The following is a 23141-nucleotide window of genomic DNA, read 5'->3' as shown; positions in this document are numbered from 1 at the left end:
TTCAAAGTTGACGGTTCCCACCCTCAGGTTCAAGTATTGGCTAGAATGATTCACAGAAGTCAAGAAAATGCTATACTTACCATTAGAGTTTATTATAAAGGATACAATGAGCAGCCAGATGAAGAGGTACCTAGAATGAGACCCAAAAGGGTCCCAAGTGCAGGAGCCTCTGTCCCGTGCAGCTGGAGTATGTTACCCTCCCAGAATATGGATGCATTCAGTGACTTGGAAGCGCCCAAATCCCATTGTTTAGGGTTTTTATGGAGGTTTTATCATGTAGGCATGATTGGCCATTGGGGATTGAACTCAATCTCCAGTCCCTCTCTCCTCCCCAAGGTTGGGAGGTGCAGCTGAAAGTTCCAGGTTTCTAATCACACAGTTGGTTCCTCTGGCAGTGAGCCCCCATGCGGAAGCTATGGAGGGACCCTCCATGAGTCACTCCATTAGCATAGCTCAGGTATGATTGAAAGGGCTACTTATGAATAACAAAAGACACTCCTATCATCTCTGTCACTCAGGAAATTCCAAGGATTTTAAGAGCTCTGTGCCAGGAACCAAGGATAAATATTATATATATATATTTATTTATTATTATTATTATACCACAGCTTCTTTTCCTACCATCTCTCACTCCAGCCACACTGTCTAGTTGTTTGAACACACCAGGAACATTCTCCACCAGGGACTCTGCTCAAGCTTTTTCCTCTTCTCTTCTCTAGAAGTCCACATGGCGAGTTCCACTTCACTCTGGTCTCTGCTCAAAGGTCAACTTCTCAGGAGGCTATTCCAACTACTCGGGCTCTCTAGCCCCTCATTCTGCTTTGTCTGTCTTTGTAGAACTTATCACTGCCTGACGTTATTTTATTTACTTTATATTTGTTCATATCCCATCCCCATCCTCAAAAAGAATCTAAACTCCATGAAGGTAGAAACTTTGTTTTTTCCACTGTGACCCGACAGAATTTAGATCAGCCTCTGACACACAGTAGGAGTTCAACAAGCATTAGTTGAATGGAGGAATGACTGATTTCTCCTGGCTCTGAAAGATGGATGGTCTTTGGGTCAAATGTCCTGTCAGATGAGTACTGGGATTGGGACAAGGTGCAACTTTCCAACCTTGCATTTCATGGTCATGGGGATGAGGATGAGGAGGTCTTTCCCGTTCTTTTCCTTTCTCTTTTGCCAGGGGAGGTACAGCTGCTTTTTTGTGTCACTCAGAAATGGGTCTTCCCCACTGCAGACTTAGCCAACTGCCCAGAGCTCAGCAGGAAATTTCAACCTGAGCATTCCCTCCCACCCATTTCCCTGGCTTAAAGCCCCCTGTGGCTTAAATCAGGACCTAGAAAGAGGGGACACTTAATGCATGCTTGATAAGCATACAAATGGGAAAATAAGCAAATGAATGAATTTTACAAATGGAACATATGATTGGAAGATGCTGCAAAACCCAATAAGCAAGGATCTATCCATCTGCAGGATTTGCCAGAACAGGAGATTCAGGATCTGTTCTATCTTCAAATTCTCTATCAGCTCAGGCTTCTCCTCACCTCAAGTTTTATTGTGAATGTCTTCATACAAGAAAAATTGAAAGAATACAGAGTGAACTCATTGTATATAGAAATCTTCCACCAAGATTAAATGAGTTAACATTTTGTCATAAATACGTTATTTCTTTCTCTTTCTTTATTCTCTCTTTTTCTCTCTCCCTTCCTTCCCTTCATCTCTGCCTTCCCTTCTTCCCTTCCTTCTGTTATTTTTTTCAGAACTACTTGAAATTAAGCTGCAGACACTATGATACTTTACCCCTAAATATTCCAGCAAATATTTCCCAAGAATAATAACATTCTCCTACTAACCATGATTTCATTATCACACCTAAGAACATCAATAATTCTATAATCTAATCTATGGACTATAGAAATTTCTCCATTTGCCTCAAGAACGTTTTTTAAAGTTTTTTTTCCCTCTCTTTTTTTGAATCACGATCTAGTCAAGTATCACACATTGATTTTGGTTTTGACTCTTTCTTCTATTTTAATCCAAAGCAGCCCCTCCTGGATTTCTTATCCTTAGCATTGCTTTTTAAATAATCTAGTCCAGTTTTCTTCAAGAATGTGCTACATTCTTGGTTTGTCTGGTGTTTCCTCCTGGAGTCATTTAACTTGTTCCTTTAGCCTCTATATTTCCTGCAAACTTGTACAGATACTTGATTAGATTCACGTTGAAGACTTTTGCTCAGAATATTTATTATTAATTTCCTATTGCTACAGTAACAAATTATTACAAATGTAGTGGCTTAAACCACACAAATTTATTATCTTACGGTTCTGGAGGTCAGAAGTCCTACATAGATTTCACTGGCTAAAATCAAGGTATTGGCAGGGCTGCGTTCCTTTCTGGAAGGTTGAGGTAAGAATCTGTTTCCTTGCCTTTTTCATTTTCTGGAGGCCACACACATTCCTTGGCTGTGGCCCCCTCCTCCACGTCAAAGCCAGCAACATGGCATCTCTCTGACCATTCTTCTGTAGTTATACCTCCCTCTGAAGGTTCTCCTCTTTTAAGGTGTCATGCGATTTGATTAGGACCCCCTGGATATTCAGGGTACTATCCCCATCTCAGATTTCTTAACTTAATCTGCAAAATTCCCTTTGCCATGTAGGATAGTATAGGCACAGATGTCAGGAATTAGAATATGGACATCTTTGGGGTGCCAGTATTCTGCCTACCACAACTTCATAGCTGATACTTTGTGTGTCATCATACAGAGAGTCCCATTAGGAAACTGTCCCTGCACTAGTGAAGCTGAGCCTCAGGGGTTTCAATGTGAACTGGAGAGGGAAGCAGGTAGCAAAGCTGTGTGCCTCAGAACTACCTGGGTGTCGAGGGAAAGGGATGAAAAATGTAGCTGCCAGAACCTCACCCCAGAGATCCTGATTCAGGAGCTCAGGGCTGGTGGCTACCATATGAGGTCCTCTTTCCTCATCAGAAGTGGGTGAATCACACTCGCCCAAGCCTTAGGCCCAGCTCTGGAGGAAACAGATGAGAGATAACAGGTAGAAACTCATTTTCTTGATCTCCTTCTGAGGTCTGGCCTTTCAAGAATACCTAGTTGGTGGAGTCATTTTCCAATTTGTCTACAGTCACCAGCAAGAACGAACAAGCAGGGGACGGTCAAAATGGGTGAGCTTCCTCAGGGAAATGGTTACTGACAGATTTCCTTCTTCAGGGGCCAGCAGAATTATTCATCCAGGTCATCTACAAAAAAGGGGGTGATAAAGTCCCCTTGCAAATTTGTTTTGCAAAATTTAATATTTAAGTTATATGAATATATTTTATTAACTAATTTTTTAATTAAAAAGCAAATAGAGAGGGGCCAGCCCTGTGGCCTAGTGGTTAACTTTAGTGCGCTCCACTTTGGCAGCCTGGGTTGGGTTCCCAGGTGTGGACCTACACCACTTGTTGGTGGCCACATTGTGGCAGTGACCCACAAACAAAATACAAGAAGACTGGCCAAGATGTTAGCTCAGGGCGAATCTTCCTCAGCAGAAAAAACAAAAAAGGAAATAGAGAGCCAGCCCTGATGGTCTAGTGGTCTGTCAGTTGCCATGCTGTGGCAGTGGCTCACATAGAAGAACTAGAAAGACTTACAACTAGGAAATATAACCATGCAGTGGGGCTTTGGGGAGAAGGAACAAAAAAAAGAGGAAGATTGGCAACAGATGTTAGCTCAGGGTGAATCTTTCCCTGCAAAAAAAAAAAAAAAAAAAGGAAATAGAAAAATTGAAAAGATTCAAATGTGTATAAAGTAAACAGATAACCTCCCCCCCCAGTACTCCTCCTCAGAAACAGTTACTGTTGCCAATTTCTCGTGTATTGTTCCAGAAATATATTATGTATATCCAAAATATTTATGTAGATATGTCTATATTTTTGTTATACAAGTGAGAGCACCTTGCACATCCACTGTTCCGTATTTTGCCTTTTTCCCTTGGACCCGATTTCATATCAGCATATAGGATCTAGTGCATTCCTTTTCACAAGTGCACACCTTGCATCGATGGCTGATTTATTTTGTCACTTTCCTACAACTGTCCTTTTAGGTTGTTTCTGGATTTTGCTACTACAACCCTCATGTAATGATGAATCTTGCATAAATGTCATTTCCTACACATCCGAGTCTATTTTAGGGCAAATATCTAGAAATGGGTTTACTGGGTTAAAGGATTTGTTCATGTATAAGTTTGATTAGACATTGTCAAATTGCTTTTCAAAGAGGTTATGGCAATTATCCTACCACCAACAGAATGTGGGAATGTCTGTTTCAAAATGTCCTTTTCTGTACACACTCTTGGGCAATTAGAATCTCAAATTGGAGTCTGTTTTAGAATACCTTGGTTGCCCAAAGCTCAGCTTTATGAGTGTGAGGGAAAGAGTGCCAGTCTAAAAATTAGAGTAACTAAGTCCTACTCTTGACTCTCTAATTCCATAAAAGGCCTTGGATAAGTTACTTCCCCTCTCTGGGACCCAAGGTTCTCATCTGATGACAAGATCTTTGAACTAGAAAAGTGCTGACTCCATGAACCCAAATCTGTGATTCCCATCTGGCAGGCCAACGGTCAGTCACCACAATGTACAAAAGCAGCTCAAGCAACAAGCTCTGATCAAGCCCATTAACAGCCAAGCTCTATGTGTTACGTACCCTTTGAGCTACCGCAGATAGAACAGGAGTATTCGCTTTTAAGAACGATAGCTAGCAAATCTCGAGGAAGTAGCAAACCACAAATGACAGCCCATCATCAGCTGTCTTGTTTGGTAGCATAGACTATACGGGCTGAGACTGCTCAGAGGGGGGAGGCCTGACACTTGGCACTTAATGTCATCAAAGGGTTCACAGAAATGTGCCATTTAGCTAAGATTTTAAAGATAAGTAGAAATTTACCAGGCAGCAGTGGTAGAAAGGAAGCTGAGAGCTGGTGGTGGTGTGAAAGCCCAATTAACATGTGAAACAGTGTGCTGGAGCATGGGGAAAGCCCCCACACCAAATGTGGTTGTGTCCTATCACTCGTTTGCACAATTGCTGAGAAATGAAAGTGAACTCCGAATCCCCACCACCTACATTCCTTCCACAGCATTTCCTGGCCCAGATGTAGCAACTCTGTTCTTTCAGTTTAGTCAGACCTTCAAATCACCTTTGACTCCTCCTGTTCACAGCTCATGTCCAATCCATCACCAAATCCTGTTGATTCTTCAACATACATCCAAAATCGAAGAGTTTCTCTCCACCTTTCCTGCTCCCACCTTGGTCCTTGGCCACCATCATCTCTTGACTGGATTGCTGTGAATACCTCTTATGTGGTATTTGGCTTCCACCCAGGGCTCCTTGTATACTGTTCTCAGCACAAGTGTAGAGCAATCCTGTTAAAATGAAAGTTGGACCATGTAACTCCTCCAATAGCCTCTGTAGGGGAGGAAGACGTTTCCTTCATCCACTCTGGGTCCTTCTGGCCGGACAACGAATTAAATTCACATGAGACAGAACAGCAGGAGAAAATTAAACAAAGCTTTATAACATGTATACATGGGAGAGACCCAGAAAAACTGAGAAACTCACCAAAACGGTGGAAGCTCTTACCTTAAATACTATCCTCAGCTAAAGACAAAGGAGGATGTTGGGGGTGGGGGGAGTCAGTTGTGGGAGATTACCAGAAAAGCACAGTAAAAAAGAGTAAAGCTATTGTGCAGATTTAAGCCCTTGCCTTCTGCATTGATAAGAATTTCTAGACATAAGGTCATCCCCACTTCTTCCTGGTTCAGAGAGGGAGACAACTTTACAGATAGAAATTTCCTTTACAAATGCAAATGTCTCTTTACAAAAGGTTAAATTCTACTTTTCAGAGTTACTCTCATGTCTGCAGTTTTTAAAAGTAACCAGCCCCAAATAATCCTCATGCCAAAGAGAGTATCTTGGGGTGGCCAATTCCAGCCCCCTACACCTCCCATGGCACCCAGAGTGCATGTCAGTCTTTATAATGACCTACAAGATCCTAAAAGGACATGACCTGCCCTACCCGCACCTCCACCCTCTGGACCTCACATCCCATCATGCTGTCCCCTTCACTCCCTCCCTCCCTTCCCTCCAGTCCCACTAGTTTCTTAGTTGCTCCAGTTACAGTCGAGCTTCAGAATCCTTGCACTGGCCATTTCCTCTTCCTGGGAAACTCTTTCCTAAGACAGCAGCAAGCTCATAGGCTCTCTGTCTTCTCAACGAAACCTCCCCTGAAAACCCTACTTATAATTGCAACCTCCTCCCACCTTCCCTACCCTCTCAGTCCCCCTTCTCATGCTCAGCTTTTTCTCACCACACTTGTTCTACCGTATAATTAAACTATTATTTTCTTACATTTGTTGCCTATTGCCTCTCTCCCCCTACCCCACTAGAATGTCAGCTCATGAGTGCAGGGATTTATGTTTGCTTGTTGCACTTGCCTTAACACAGTGCCTGGCTCAGAAGGACTCAACACACGTTTGTTGAATGAATGAATAAATAAATCATGGGATTGCTGCTGTGAAGACAAAATGGGCTGGATGGTCACCATTGAATGGATGTTTTCCCTGCCCTGTGGTTGACCTTTGCCCAGGAAACTACTATGTCCTTTTCTGACTCTCAGCTGATGTCAACCGATCCGTTATGGAGTAAAAGATGAAGAAAAGCAGAGGGGTTACAGAGCGTGGCTTCCCAGCTCTGTCACCGTTGTGGAAATCACCTTCCCTGGACCTTGGTTTTTTCATCTGCTAATTGGGGGCAATGAAACAAACCTCCCAGGAGAAAAGATGAAATGAGGTAACAATGTAAAATGCATTTTAGCAGGACGCATGCCATTTTATAAATACTCAAGAGATCGCAATTCATTACTGGTATTATATACCAGAGACATGTCTTTGCCCCAGAATCATCTTAAAGGAGGGCTCAGAGTCAGATGAAGTGCTCGGCCCTAAGGAAACTCATGGTGGAAGTGGGTGGGGTGGCCTGGCAGTCACACCTTGGGGACCTTGCCCATGACACCCTCCTCCCACTGTCTCTTCTTAGAACCAGCCGATTTCCCCAGGTTTCCATTTCCTCTTCTGTACAGTTGCCTCCCTGTGACAATGTTTCCCAGCAGAGTGGAAAAAGCCTGTTTGGGTCTCAGGGAAAAAAATTAAAAAGCTGGCTCAAGACCAAACTTGTAAGAAATGCCCTCCTGCTGGTGGCCCCCTTCCTCTCCCACCCCCCCTTCCCTCTTAGGAATCAAGGTAACTGTCTTTAACGGGAGGGGGCCGACAAAAGAAGTGGGATGGGCGAGCTGGGCGAGATGACAGCCAGGGCGGGGGTCAGGCTCCAGGAAGGCTGGGTGAGCCAGCGCAGGTGATGGAAGCGCGGCCGGAACTCCCGCCTCCTGCCTCCTCCTTGGCCCGCGGGGCTCTCTGGAGCAGGGGCCAGCCAGGTACCTGCCGAGGGCGGCGGCCGCGCTGATTGGCCCCGCGCACATCGGGCGACATCAGGCGGTGGGGCTGGAGCGGGCGCGGGAGGGGCAGGGCTGGTGGGTCTGGGGCGCCGCCCCTCGGCCCCGGTTCCGAACAGCCCAGGGGCAGTTTTCCTTGCCCAGGTGAGATGAGGCAAGCGTGTGAACAACCAAGGCTGCGGCTGCCAAGTGGGTGACTAAGTCTGTCCCGGGTGGGAGAGGGAAAGTAAATTTAAAAGGAATGATAAAAGTTTCCAGACCGAGAGATAGCCACCTCCAAAAAGAACTTCCCACCACTCCCTCTCCCCACACCTCCATAAAAAAGACAGTTTATTAACACATTGTGTTAAGTATTTTACATGCTTCCTGCTGGTTGGATTCTCACAACAACCCTAAGAAGTAGGGGTGCTATTTTTATTTATTTATTTATTTTTTGATGAGGAAGATTTAACGTCTGTTGCCAATCTTCCTAGTAGGGGCTATTTTTAATTCTCATTTTATAGATGAGAAAACTGAGGCCCAGAGAGGTTAAAGAACTGCCCACCCACTACAGCCAGTAAGTGGCAAAGTCAGGCTTCCGGTCCACAGCCCTTTGCTTCCAAAGGACTGAAATCACTATCCTGTACTTTTTAAAAAAAATTCCGTTAATAAAGGCTCTTCTTTTTTTAATTGAAATATAATTGGCTTATAACATTATGTTTGTTTCAGGTATACATGATGATTCAGTATTTGTATATATTGTAAAATGATCACCACAATAAGGCTAGATAACATCCACCACTACAAATAGTTCCACATTTTTTTCTCTTGTGATGAGAGCTTTTAAGAGGTACTCTCTTAAGCATCTTCTTATATATCCCAGATTTGCTTAGCGACTTGAAACCAATTTTCTCCATTGTACGTGGTAACAAGGAGCCCACACACACCTCAGACCACACTCTGCGTCCTTCGATTCAAACCTGCTTCTCTAGAATTCTTTACATCACTGAATCAGCAAGTTAGAAATTTAGGAAGGGGCCTCACTGCCCACTCCCTCCAGACTATTCTGAGGGCCGAGAGAGTGGGATCTCTAAAACACCATGGCAGCAGGCTCACCTTTCTTTACGCACTGGGGGCTTTCCTTGGCAGGTGTGTTGGGAGACCCTCCTGCCTCCTTTGCTCACTTGTCGCCCCCCTCCCCCACCGCCCCAGCCCAGACTCTAGCCCTGCTGGACAAGCCAGGACCATCCAGTCCTTACCGAGTCCCTTTGGGTGGGAAGTAACCCTGCCCTCTTGACTGCCAGGTACTGTGGTCTCAAAAATTTTGTCCTCAGGACCCCTTTACGCTCTTGAAAATTATTGAGAAGCTCTAGAAGCTTTTGTTTCTGTGAGTTATGAGTATCAATATTTACTGTATTAGAAATTAAAACTGAGAAAGTTTAAAACTGTTATTTAAAAAGAATAATAGACTCTTGACATGTTAACTGAAACATTTTTATGAAAAATAACTGTATTTTGGAAAATAATTAGAAGAGTGGCATTTTTCACATTTTTACAAATCTCTTTCGCGTCTGGCTTGGGGAAGCCAGCTGGTTCTGCTGACCGCTGCTGCGTTCACTCTGTCGTGAAACGCCTGCAGCCTCTGGAAACCGCCAGTGTCCACTCCCGAGGAAGTGACTGAAAAGCACATAGCATCTTACTGTATTAAGATAATAGTTTTGACTTTGTGAACCTCTGAAAGGATCTCAGGAACCTCCCAGAAGTCTCCAGATCACAGTGGAAACAGTGGGCTATTTTTAGAATTTTGGGCCTTGCTTTGCTTTGTCTTTGTCAGGGAGGAAGGGGGACAATCTGCCCCCTACCCTTCTAAGTTCTTCAGGTTGGTCTAAGAATGAAATTGACATGAGACAGATTAACAGGAGAAAATCAAATTAAATTTTGTACATATGGGGAATCCACATAAGCATGAGAGATTCCAGAGACTGTCAAGCAAAATGAGGTGTGTATGCTATTCTGAGCTGAATAGAAGTGGGTAGGAGTTGGACTTCAAAAGGAAGGAAGACAATTCTTGGGAAGATGGAAAAGCCAATGCGTGGTAAATAAACATTTGCCATGCTATGCAGAGACAATGGGACACAGAGAGGACTTTGATCAAACTGGCCTTGCTAAATTTCTCTCTGTTGACCACACCTAGCTCATATTCTTTGTAGACGTGTCTGGTGATAGCTTTCTCCCTGGCATAGGTCCTTTATCCAGATGGTTTTAGGCAGTAAAAGCTCTTCTTGAGTCTTTTGTTTCTTAAAAATAATCAGCCTGAAATAATCCTCATGCTAAAGAGACACATTTTGGGGTGACAAATTCTGCTCCCCTTCAGAACCAAGATGGGTCCCTGCCCGTGGCAGGCGGAATAACATCACCCCTTCCCCAAGATGGCTGTGTCCTAATGTCTAGAACCTGTGAATATGTTGTCTTACGTGGCAAAGGGACTTTGTAGATGTGATTAAGGTTAAGAAGATGAAGTTGGGAGAGTATCCTGGATTGTCCAGATGAGCCCAATCTAATCACATGACCCCTTAAAAGGCAAGAATCCCTCCCAGCCGTGGTCAGAGGGAAATGTGACTGTGGAAGAGATGCACCGAGGCTGGCTTTAAAGATGGAGGAAGGGCATCATGAGCCAAGGAAGGTGAGCAGCCTCCAGATGAGGAAAAAGGCAAGGGAACAGGTTCTCCCCTGGGGCTTCCGGAAAGGAACGCAGCCCTCCTGAAGCCTTGTTTTAACCGGTGAGACCTGTTTTGGACCTCTGACCTCCAGAACTGTAAGAGAATGCATTTGTCTTGTGTTTAGCTATTAAGTTTGTGATAAGTTGTTACAGCAGCCGCAGGAAGGTAACACCCTGCCTCATCCCCCTGAGGCCCAGCCTCTCTCTACCAGGTGAGGAGTGTGTGGGGCAAAGGGGCTTTGTCCACTAAGAGCTAGTGTCCACCCTCCTTCTAGACCTGTGGGACACCCAAGACCCAGAAGTCATTGCCCAAATGTCCCCAGCCCACTTCTCCACCTGCATGGGCCTGTTCTCGCAGGGTAGGCCATGCTGCTGGTGTGTGTGCCGCCAGGACAGGACTGCGATGCGCAGGCTGGGATGTTCACACGTGTGCACCTGAGGCTCCTCATGCCAAGGGGTGGGAGCTGTGGGTGAGAAGAGAGGGGACAGACTGAGGACCGAGGGCTGGGGGCTGGGCCCTGGGAGTGGAGCAGGAGCTGGATGGTGGTGGTGAAGCGGGGACAACTCCCTCCTGTCTTCATGCTTCTGTTCTCCAGCTTTGAGCTCTGAGGAGCCCAAGAACTCTACATTTCCTCCTGACCTTCTAAGCCATAGAAAAGCATACTTGTTAGAGGATGAATAGAACGTATTTTATTTAATAGTTTCCCAATTTGATCTATGATTTCTACATATTTAAACATATGGGACATGGGACCCCATGTGTACTCTTGCCTGGACTATGGAATTATTGGGGGGCAGTCCTAGTGTGTACTTCAGATTATTTTCCGAGCATCTACACATCCATACATGGATATAAACATGGTGCTTCCTCTCCCTCCCTCTCTCTCTGTCTCCCTCAAGGGGCAGAGGGGACAACTGTAGAAACAAGCAGAATTAGTCCATCATGGTTGAGCTGGCTTCCTGGGAACATGCTCCATCCCAGAACTCTTTCTGGAATACCGAATCTGTGTCAGGTGCTGTGCTCAGGCCTAGCGACACAGGAGAATAAAACACTATCCCCAGCCTAGACTTGTAGGATGGTAAGATTAGGAACCCCAGGAGTCAGTCCACAATTCAGTCAACTTTAATGAGCACCTGCTATGATCCAGGTATGGGCCTACAGAGGTGAAGGCGGCTTTTCTCTGCTCTTAAGGAATTTATAGCTATATAAACGCTTGCAGGAAGCTGTTGTGGGTACCATAACAGAGACAGAGGGCTTTCGGGAGATCTGAAGAGAGCCACTGTTCAACTTGCCTGGAGGGATCAAGACTCAACAGAGAAATTACGAAGAGTTTGAAACTATGTTTCTAAGATGAGTTGCCACCCATTAGAGTGGGCTCTCTCATCCACTTTTGGTAGGAGCATACACTGGGGTGCTTTTCATAGGTGGAGATTTGGCACAACCCACCAAAATGAAGGCTGCAAATATCCTTTGGCCCAGCAATCAATCTGATAGGAATTTAGCCTGTGGATTTCCTCGCAAAAGTTTGCCCAGATGCACGTGTAATGGTGTTCCCTGTCATTGTAACAGTGAAAGCATAGGAAACAACCAAAGCATGCATCCTCAGGGGCCAGTTCGATAGAGTCAGTTCCTCCTTCTGCTGGAGTGTGCAGTCGCCCATAAAGAGTGAGGCAGATTTGTACATGTTGCTGTGGAAAGACAACCAAGCTATATTATTAGGTGGGAAAAGCAAGATGCAAAACCCTGGAAATTATGATCCTATTTCTCTAAATGGTTTAATGAGAAGGAGAGGTTGATATGCTGGTCTGTGCATATAAATTAGGTGGGTGGGAATCCCAAGAAAATGTTCATAGTGGTTTCCTCTGGGGAAAGCCATGGGAAACAGAAAAATGCATTGTTATTATTTGTATCTTCTCTTCCTCTGGAATTGTCTAACCATGTGTTATGGGCTGAGTTGTGTCCCCTACAAATTTCATATGTTGACGTCTTAATCTTCCGCTCCTCAAAATGTGACTGTATTTAGGGATAGGGTCTTTAAAGAGGTGATTAAGTGAAAATGGGGTCATATGGATGGGCCCTAATCCAACATGACTGTCTTCTTTGTAAGAAGAGATTTGGGTGGAGACGGACACAGGGGACACGGACACACGCAGGAGATGCGGGGAGAACACGGCCACCTACAAGCCAAGGAGAGAGGTCTCCGAAGAAACCAACCCTGCTGACACCTTGATCTCAGACTTCTAGCCTCCAGAACTGTGTGAAAATAATTTCTATTGTTCAACCTACGCAGTCTGTGGTACTTTGTGATGGCAGCCATAATAGACAGATACACCCCGGGAATGTATTACTTTTGATATATGTATAAATACATCCCAACAGGTAGTGGAGGTTTGTTTTTCATTATTGTTTTTGTTTTTTTTTTGTTTTGACATCTCTGTATTAAAAAGAAAATCCTAGTAAGCGTTATGTTAAAAAATGAACTGGGGGAGCTGGCCTGGTGACATGGTGGTTAAGTTTGCATGCTCTGCTTCAGTAGTTCGGGGTTTGTGGGTTTGCTCATCAGGCCATGCTGTGGAGGTGTCCCATATACAAAACAGAGGAAGATTGGCACAGATGTTAGGTCTGTGACAATCTTCCTCAAGCAAAAAGAGAAAGATTGGCAACAGATTTCAGCTCAGGGCCAATCTTCCTCACCCCAAAAATAGAAAATTAAATTGGGCATGGTGGCCTGGTGTGGGCGGAGGGGAGGAGAGGAGGACAGCCGAGGGAGCAGAGTAAGGAAAAGCACAGAAGTTCAAGGTCCTGGGATGATGTCATGTGCTGGGCATGTGCAGGGGGTGGTAGTTGTGGGGAGAGTGTGTCTTAATGAGATCTGAGCCTGCAGAAGTTGTTCGAGGGCAGGACTTGTTGGCTTTTAGGTTCTGATGGGGAGTCTGGCCTTGATCCTGAAGCTAATGGGGAACCGTTGGAGGGTTGTATGCAAGGAGGCACACGGGCAGAGAATTGGGTGGAAAGACCACTGAAAGGGACAAGAGTGGTGGCAGATAGTAGACAGGAAGCTGTGGCTGAAGTTGTGGGAGGGTCACTGGAGAGCCTAAAACTGTGCAGGGCCATGGGCCACAACTCTGGAGCTGGACTGGCTGGTTTTGAATCCTGGCTCGGCCACTTAGTAGCTGTGTGACCTTAGGCCAGTTGTTTAACCTCTCTACAACCCAATTTCCTGGCTGCGGGCCAGGGATAGTGAGCGTGCCTACCTCATAGGTGCTGTGAGGGTAGCTGGGTTAGTGTGTGTCAGCGACTCATGCTGCCTGCTGTGGTAACACTGCCCTGTGTCTGGGATTGCTTTGTTTGCTCTTCACTTGACCTGGGGCTGGAGACCTGATATGTGGTATATGCCTACTCCACTCTTGTTGGGTGATGGAGAAGGCATGCCGTCTCAGGATGCTGGCTGATATTAGATTAGAGAAGGTAAGTGGCTGTCCTGAGGCCACAGGTCGGTTAGGAAGGCGATGGGCTGGAATGTGAACCCAGGTCTGTCTGGCTCCAAAACCTATACTCTTGACGTCTACACTGTGGGCCCTAGCCTGGGGCCTGGTACTTAGCAGAAGCTTCTGAGTGAGTTGACTGAAATTAAGGTTCACAGAGATTGGATGACTTGCCCATGGTCACACAGCTCCTAAGTAGCAGGTCTGGGAATAGAACTCAGCCCTCTAGCCCCACAACCAAATCTCAGTACACTAGAAAGTGGGGTGGTCTTACCGGTTATGAACCAAATCTGCTGTGCTGAAGAGGCGAAGTGAGTTCGAGATCAGTCACTCTGAAAGACTGCTGAGGTAGAAGCGCTGAGGCAAAGGTTTGCACAGCTCTGGGTCTCTCAACTCCAAAACTCCAACCAGGCAGGCCCTGGATTCTCACTGAGACAAGCTCTTCGTTAGGCAGTGTTGGTGAAAAACTGCTATGCGTGACATTTGGGAAAATAAAACAAAGCAACAAAAAGCAGGATAAACGCTCTCAGAGTTGGCGAAATTCTCCCGCAGGGAAATGTCTGTGGAGTACACTCTCCCTAAATGAGTGATGATAAGGTGTCGTATCGGGAAGTGTATCATAGAATCTACTAGTTGCAGCTTGACTCCGCTACTCTCTAAATTTTGCGGCATTTCGTTTCATTCCACCAGCATTACGGATGAGCAGTGCTTTAGGGAAAACTCAGCAACACGCCAGTTGCCACAAGTCACAAACCTGACCATGTTAGTTCAGTACAGACGTGAGATGAAGAAATTAGGCTTTGGCAGCCTGGTTTCTAATCCCAGCTCCATTATTTTCTATCCATCAATCTTTTGGCACTTAGCTTCTTTAAACCTTATTTGCCCCATCTGTAAAGGAGGATGGGGGAGTCACTAAAGACATCTGACTCTTAATTATACCAATAAAAATTAGGATCACTGTAACTTTCCAAAAAGCTAGAAAAAAATAAAACAAATGACTCAAACTATCAAAATAGGTATTATCTGGATACGAAAGCTCACGTATTCTTCTGACAGGTGAGAACATGCTTCAGGCCTTCACTAAGAGCGTAAGTATTCTTATCTTGGATGTTTGTTATATGACCTGCTGTGTCACCTCTGAAGTAACTTCACTTAAGAAAGCAGGGATGTATGTACTCTATTTTCAAATATATTTATTCAAAAGGATGCAAATTTCATAGGTCGGATCTTGTAAGATAATAGAATATATGTATATTGGTCTCTGCCCCCAGTCCCTGGCACAGAGCTCCCTGTGATTTCCTGAGTGATAAGAGCATTAGGAGCATCTTTTGGTCAAAATTTTGGCTTTTGACCCCAGTTCCTGATGCAGGGCTCCTAAATCCTTTGGAATTTCCTAGGTGATAGGAGTGTCTTTTGGTCTAATAAGGTAACTCTGGGTGGGCTCCTGGATGAGGGCTGGTCATCTGGAAAACCAAGCCATAATTAGGAGCTTCGAATTTTCAGCCCTAATCTCGTTCTCCAGAGAGGGGAGATGGGCTGGAAATGGAATTAATGATTGATCATGTCTACACGATGAAGCCTCCATGAAAGTCCCAAAAGTACAGGCTTTGGAGAGCTTCCAGGTTGGTGAACACATCCACATACTGGGAGGATGATGCCTCCCAGCTCCATGGGAACAGAAGCTCCTGCTGGGGACCTTCCCAGACTTCGCCCTACGTATTTCATTATCTGCGTGTTCATCCATATTCCTCTTCTTTTTTGTGTGTGTGGGGGGGGTTTTCAAACTGAGAGGCTTTTTTTTCTCCTGAGGAAGAGTAGCCCTGAACTAACATCTGTGCCAATCCTCCTCTGTTTTGTATGTGGATTGCCACTACAGAATGGCTTGACTAGTGGTGTAGGTCTGCGCCTGGGATCTGAACCTATGAACACAGGCTGCTGAAGTGGAATGTGCCGGCCTCAATCACTACAGGACAGAGGCGGCCCCTCATCCATATTCTTTAACATATCCTTTAATAAACTGGTAAACATAAGTGTTTCCCTGAGTTCTGTGAGCTGCTCCAGCATATTAGTCACATCTGAGGAGGGGGTCGTGGGAACCTCCAGTTTGTAGCCAAGTGCGACAGAAGTTGTGAGTAACCAACCTGGAGACGTACTACTTGTGATTGGCATCTGAAGTGAGGGGCAGCCTAAGGGGCTGAGCCCTCAACCTGTGGGGTCTGATGCTGTCTCCAGGTGGATAGTGTCAGAACTGAGTTAAATTGTGGGACACCCAGCTGGTTTCGCCAAACTGCTTGGTGTGTGGAAAACCCACACTTCTGGCATCAGATGTGTTGTGAGTGTGGCAGTAGTGTGAGAGTAAAGGAGACACACAGGAGGAAGAGTGGGGTCTTCCGACACAGATCTTGCTGCTCTTTGACCTGTGTTGTAGACACCTCAATTTCAGAAGGCTGTGGGATTTTATGGAGAGAATGTACATAGGCTTTGGATTCTGACAAATTTCACTGCAGAGCAGAGACACATGAGAAACCCTTACAAGTGTTAATTCTCTGTGTTTCAGGACCTGCCAAATTGTCAACGACTCACCTCTCTGCCCTAGGCCTTTCTTTGATTCTGTTAATCCCACAGAAACAGAAGCTTCAGGACATCCAAAGACTGAGAGCAGGCAAAGACCCTTTGTCCCGGTCTAAGACAAAGCTAAGCAATTTCCAAACATAGCCCAACCACTTCCAGCCTTCTGCCCAAGGTGGGTGTTTTAAAATGTGGGTTTCATTATTGTTCAGATACAGTGAGGCCCAAGGACACAGGAGATGACAGCCCTTGAAAAGATAGTTTGTTACTGACAATTCCCAAGAGGAAGGGGCACATCATGGCACACAGAGAAGCATCAGAGTCAGTCAGGAGGCAGAGAGAGGGGGAGAAAACATGGCAAGAGCCTGTACTGTGGTTTCTGTGGAAGCAACAAATGAGGCAGGGTAAGCAGGCTTAGAATTGGCTAGGCTGAATAATTTCAGCAGGCTCTGGGTGTAGGGGCTGTCCTGAGTTGTCTAGGACCTGGATCTGGGGTGATAAGGGCAGGGGAATATTGGCCTGGAGCATAACACCCTGTGAGAGCCCAGTAAAGGAGGTGTTTGGACTGTGGGCTTTGGATGTGTTGGTTTGCATGTGAAAGGAGCATTTGCACGGGGGTCCTTTACTATCTCTAGAAATTGGCTAGCCCTGGGAATGGCAGTCTCTCTTGAGTCAGCAAGGCCCCATGATGACAAAGCATCAGAAAATATAGAAAGAAATGTGATTAATACAGTGGGGCAGTGGCCTTGGCTCTGTGATGGCCTCAGGGCGGTTGGTCTGCAATGCACAGCCAAACTCTGCTGCTTAGAGCAGGTGACCACCTCGAAGGAGTGAGATATCCTGAGTCATGTTATGTCCTCCTTGGACCAGAGTCCCAACTTTCCCACTTCATTTGCAGTACAGAACAGCAGGGTTGGGTGTTGTAGGGGAGGAAGACATTTCCTTTACCCACTCTACGTCCTTCGGGCTGGACAATGAATTAAATTCACATTAGACAGAATAACAGGAGAAAATTAAACAAAGCTTTATAACATGTATACGTAGGAGAGGCTAAGGCAAACTGAGCAACTCGCTGAATGGTGGAAGCTCTCCCCTTAAATACCATCCTCAACTAAAGACAAAGGAGGATGTTGGGGGTTGGGGGAGTCAGTTGTGGGAGATTACCAGAAAAGCACAGTAAAAAAGAGGAAGGTTATTATGCAGATTTAAATCCTTGCCTTCTGCATTGATAAGAGTTTCTAGAGATAAGGTCACCCCCCCTTCTTCCTGGTACAGAGAGGGAGACATCTTTACAGATAGAGATTTCCTTCACAAAGGTAAACGTCTCTTCACAAAGGGTTAAATTCTGCTTTTCAGAATTTCTCTCATGTCTGCAGTTTTTAAAAGTAACCAGCCCCAAATAATCCTCATGCCAAAGAGACCTATCTTGCAGTGGCCAATTCCAGCCTCCCCCAGTCCTGCCTTTGAAACTTTTAAGTTTTACAGTCCTTTGAAACTTTAAGAAGTTTCATAGTCCAGAAGCTGAGTGGTAGATTGTTTCATCTCACGGAACACATTTCTTAGCCCTGATAATAGATCAGTTCAGTTAAATCCATTTTAGAAGGCAGTGATGCAGGTGGGCTCTGAAAGTTGGGCGTATACTGTGGAAGCAAGCCATCAGGTATTTAATAGTATTTCTATGGAAATAAAAAGAAAAACAAGGTTAATTGTTGGAGCAAATTATAAACCAGTTCCTGAGCCCACGGGGCAGCCAGTCAAGATTTCTAGATGTCAGAGTTGAAGCATCTTTTGCAGCTTGAAATGTCTCTGATGATGTCATCAGGCATTCAGGTATCTTTCTGAGTGGCTTACAGCTTACACAGCAACAGACAGGAATCTCAAATTTATTTCAAGTTGTTCAGTTTTAGTTTGCAAGGCTTCAGGAAAAAGGGCAGGTTCAATTCTCAATGATTCCAAATGAAAATGAGGGAAAAGATCGAAAACGATACTTTGGGGATTTGTAGCCAGATATTTCAGACAGGAAGAATCCAGGATCCAGTCCAGTTTACAGGTAGGAAAAAACCCTCAAAGACAATGAGCACAACTAGGATCTAATATCCAAAAATGTGTATTATAGTTTTTTACTGAAACATAATTTTTCTCTCTAAAATCACCTTCATTTTTACCAAAGATAGCCAAATTAAGACTAACTGGTTTGCACAATAAGTGTAGTTTCAATAAAACTTGGTCCAATTATTTACATAAGTGCAGCAAGAATAGCAATTGATCATGCAGGCTCTTAAATCTGCTCTCCTGGAATTTTTTTATGAGGAATTTCAGATTGAACTTTAAAGGCCTCTTGAGGCCAGAAAAGCCAAGCCAAGGACTTGCCATCAGATTTTGCCTGCAATACCCACAGATTTGGGTGGGCTTCTCTCTTCTCCAGGTCCCCCCAAATATTTCGAGGTTCCTTGCACCTGCCAGATAAGCGAGCTTCCTTACTTAGCAGGTAAGAGTGCTGGAATCTCTGTAAACAATGTACCAGGCCAATATTTCCAAGCAGCTTTATTTCAGAAAGTCAACCCTATCCCTCAAATGCAGTACTGTCATATCTGAGTCTGTATGTTTCTCTCAAATATGACATTCCAGTCAAAGCCTTGGTAATATTACCAATGCTTCCAATTGTGTCCCGTTATAAGGGGAACAGATTCTTATTGAACTTATGCAAATAACTATATTGCCATGAAATAACCATACTCACTCACTCACTAAGTTTCCAAATTCTGGAGGGATAAGGTAGGGAGAAAAATGTTTCCAGTTCTGCTCACAAAGGTATAATTTCACCAAGTTGCTATAAGTCATAGTTAGCATAAGAGAAAAAGATTTCCTTAAACCTGAGAAAACAAAGCAAAATATCAAAAAATCAACAATATTTCAAACAGTCATAAAAAATTATAATCATCCTCATCAGTTAATACACTCCTGTATAATCGATTCTTGATCTTAATCTTCTGTTAGCAGATTTATGAGGTCACCAGTTTCTTCATTAGATTCCTGTAATTTCTTACCCAGTTCAGTTTTATAATCAGAAAGTTCATCAGAAACCTGCATTCCAGAGTAAAAGTGTGAGAATCCTTTCCATGAATCTCTCTGAAGATGAAACATATTTGCAAAAGCAAAAAGCATCAGAGTGAAACAATAACTCTGCAAACAACAAGACTCAAAAATGGAAATTGACAAAGAAATTTGGTTAATTTTGTGACATACAACACCTTAAAATAATAACCAGAATTATGCTTGACAACCAGGACAGATCAGAATTTTAGGAATGTTATATAATTTTTTTAAAAACACTTATATCAATAACATTAACTCGTATAATACTGTAGGTCCCTTTGAAACAATGTTTGGTTATCCTTTTAACGATAGTGACAATTAACGATTTTTAGGAAAATCCAGAAGATTAAATAGCTGTGAGACTTTAACACCTGTGATTAAAGACTTGATAAACAGTACAGGAAACTTTGATAAAACAGAAAATCCCTACCCTTCTGCTAGACTGCTTAAAGAAAAAACTTTCCATAATCTCTTTACCAAGAGCAGACTGGAAGTTCAGGAAAATTCTCCTTCGAGAGAAAAGCAAATTTTCATTTCTGCACCAGCTTATTTTTTTAACATTAAAACTCATTTACTTTAATATTAGTCAACTTGACCAGCATCACCCTCAGGCTTAAGGTACTGGTTTTCTTCAGGCTGAATGCCATGATTTGCCCCATAGAATAGCCATGGGCAGCTCATGCTGTTCCCTCTGGTTGTAAGTCCCTCCCCATCTCCTCCACTCACTCCCCTCAAAGCCCAGCTGAAGTCCCAGCTTCTCCACATGGCCTTCTCCCGCCTTCCCGTTCACATTCTTCTCCCCAAGATTGAGATTCCATCAGCACTTGACCTTCAATCTGCTATATGGACTTAACTCTTTCACCAGTGAGTGTCTTATCTCCCTAATTACACGAGACATACCTTGAAGGCATTGACCAGCCTGTCTCTTGCATCCCTCCTCCAGCTTGGCCCAGTCTGAGCTCTGTCTCTTATTGAGCAAGTGGCTCTGGGCACATCCCTTCACATCACTATGCCTAATTCCTCTCCTATACACGTGGGGAACCACTGGAGGAGCTCCGAAGCTTCTCCTGCTCATGAACCCTAGGTGAGCAAATTCAGCTGGGCTGAGTCCACAAATAGGAAGTGGCCTGCAGGAACTGATTGGGTTTCCTGAGCACCTCTGTGGACCAGGAATTGTATCCAGCGCTTTGTACTTTCTCTAGTTGTCAGGACTCTAGGTCAGGGGGTGTTTACAGACGAAGAACACCAAACTTTGAATGGATTTGGTAACTTAATTGGCAATAATTGATTGAGAATAATTTCTTATTAATAACCAAATATTTATGTGTGAGGGACTGTGCTAGGGATTCAGAGAGATGAGTGAGGTAGATGTGGTCCCTGGCTTCATGGAGCTCATGGCCCAGCAGACAAGTGAGACATCCAATGATCATTCTGTTAACTCTCCTCCTCTCGGCACATTCTTGTATCATTGTGGTCCATGTATGAGGAACACCATCATCACTGCAGTTACGTCTGATTCAGCACCTTTTATGGATTGTCACCAGGTAAGTCTACATATACTACCTCAGTAACTCCTTCAAACTTTCTGAAGAAGGGGTATTATTATTGTTTGCTGATGTTCTGTAAATGCCTTGAACAATGTGTGGCACGCTGCAGGGAGCAATTAAATTTTAATTGAACGAATTTCCATTTTACAGATGAAGGTCATGGAGGTTTGCCCATACCAGTGGGAAATGTGGAGCTGGGACCCAAGGAGTGAGTGCATTTTGTTCCTCCATGTTGCTTCTCAAAAGAAATACCAGCTCTTTGCTGCCCCATTTACCCTCATCCTCTTCCCCAAATGACCACGTTTCTTGTTTTGTTTTTCAGCATCTTCTCAGCCAGCCACCGTGCATGTGACTTCCCTGGTTGATCCAGCCAACTGCAGGACCAAGATATTTCTAGTGCAAGATAGGAGAGATGAGTAATAGAGACCACAGCCCTTGGAAACCTTGATCAAGTAGAATAAGAACACCTTCCTCAGCTCTCTTTGCAAGTGGCCAAAGCTTAGTGGCTCTGGGAGAAAAATTCAACAGGAAAACCTACAGAAGTGCCTTGAGAAAGGACCACAGTAGCCTCTTCTAAGCCAAATTGAGTAAATAAAAATGAGTGCTATTAAAATATCCAATTAATCTAAACACAAATATTGTTGGTGTCCAGCCTCTCTCAGTCTAATCCAGCAACTCTCACCGAAGAGGCCTTCATTTAGCCTGATGTAGTTGGAAGTTTTGTTTTTACGTGTGTATCTGTAAAGGAAATCTTGAAGAATTCCTCACTGCAGACCATTATCTTGCTCGAGATGTCTGGAGCCCTGCTGGATGAGCTCATGTTTTAAACCTTAGCCTTCTCATGCAAGTTGCTGACCATGTTGCCTCCCTACCTAAAACCCTTCTATGGTGCCTGTCATTAATGGGATGAAATAGCAACTCCTTAACCTGGAAGTGCTGGGTAGTCTCCATCTCTCTTTCCAGATCCACTTGCCACCTTTCTCCGCCCTTCTCTGACCTAGAATACTGACCTCACGGACTGACTCAGCTGGGCTCATTTGCCCTCTGGCTTCTGGTTGGGTTTGGCCATTGGGAGGCACCAGAAGGATATCAGAGAGCAAGAGGAGAAAGAAGCTAAGATTATTTATTCTCCAGTCTCCCACCCATGGATTCTTCTAACAAAGGCTCCAGCTCCAGTGGTGGTGGGATGGGGTCTCTAGTGTTAAAGCTACAGCCGCTGTTCTGTCTTGGGTTCTGGTAATTGTCTCTTCCTCTGCTCCTTCTGGCCTAGGGGAGGTGATGGCTCCTTGGCTAATTTGCTAGCCCAGGTGTCTTATCAGCCCTTCATGGTTTCCCTTAACCCTCCCACATCCTTGTAATAGTCCCTTCATTAAACTCTCTTCAGTCGCCCTGCATCTTACACATGTTTCCTGTCACTACGGTCACTCAAGTGCTGACAAATGAAGTTCTCTGCAGCCAGGCCACTGCTTCTCCTCCCCCATTCCAACCTCAGGCATGCATCCCAGAGATATCCCACTGCCTGGGGTTCTTTGCGGGAGCCTCCCTTCTCCTCACCTACACGCCTTTGCCCATGCTAACCCCTATCTAAAGCATCACCCTCTGAGGCATCATCTCGTCCTAGAAGGTTCTATCTGTCCCAAGCTAGGTTTAGGCTTCTGCGTGCTTTTGTTTCATTTGTTGCATTCTTATTAAACTCTTCATTTATCTTGTTTCTTAGGAATCTAATGACAGAATCTAATGACAGATGGCCTGGGTTCAAACTGTGATCCTACCTCAGTCTTCTCCTTTGAAAAACAAAAGTCCCTACCTCGTAGGACTGCAGTGTTGGTTAAGTGAGGTAATGAGTGCTGAAAGAATAACATAGTGCTGGACGTTTAGAAATGTTTGGTAACTGAGCTTTCAGTCTCTGTCTGCCTCTTGCTCTTGACCATGAGCTCCATGAAGAAAAGGACCTTTCTTACTCAACTTTCATCCCCATGAAATTGCTGTTTTGTGGGTCAAAAGAGACAGAATGTTGGTAATTTCATATGGTTCAGCCTAATGCACAGCATAGTGAACAAGCTTAAAAAGTACCAAGGGTACACGGATCTCTGTCTCATTCCCCCACTGCTTTCTCTCCCCAAAGGCAATGGCTGCTGCTAGGGGTTTGAGAAACACTTGTACACAATTTGAGAAATGGTTTATACACATACTAATTTATAAGTATATGGAAGCATAATACGTACAGTGGGTTTTTTAAACTTTTAT

General features: G+C 44.5%; 1 long non-coding RNA gene across 1 annotated transcript in view; it reads left to right on the top strand.

The window, feature by feature from the left end:
• LOC138923512 (uncharacterized) overlaps window positions 1-22293 on the top strand; it is a 47273-nt gene extending 24980 nt beyond the window's left edge. Inside the window, exons 2-3 of the long non-coding RNA XR_011437196.1 lie at window positions 21045-21102; window positions 21217-22293. This is a non-coding gene — a long non-coding RNA (uncharacterized lncRNA). The remainder of the gene's footprint in view (window positions 1-21044; window positions 21103-21216) is intronic.
• Window positions 22294-23141: the final 848 nt, after the last annotated feature.

This window comes from Equus caballus, chromosome 3 (genome assembly GCF_041296265.1).
Source record: "Equus caballus isolate H_3958 breed thoroughbred chromosome 3, TB-T2T, whole genome shotgun sequence".
Taxonomy (NCBI): domain Eukaryota; kingdom Metazoa; phylum Chordata; class Mammalia; order Perissodactyla; family Equidae; genus Equus; species Equus caballus.
Note: the sequence above shows the minus strand (reverse complement) of the source record. Positions and strands in the feature narration are given on the sequence as shown.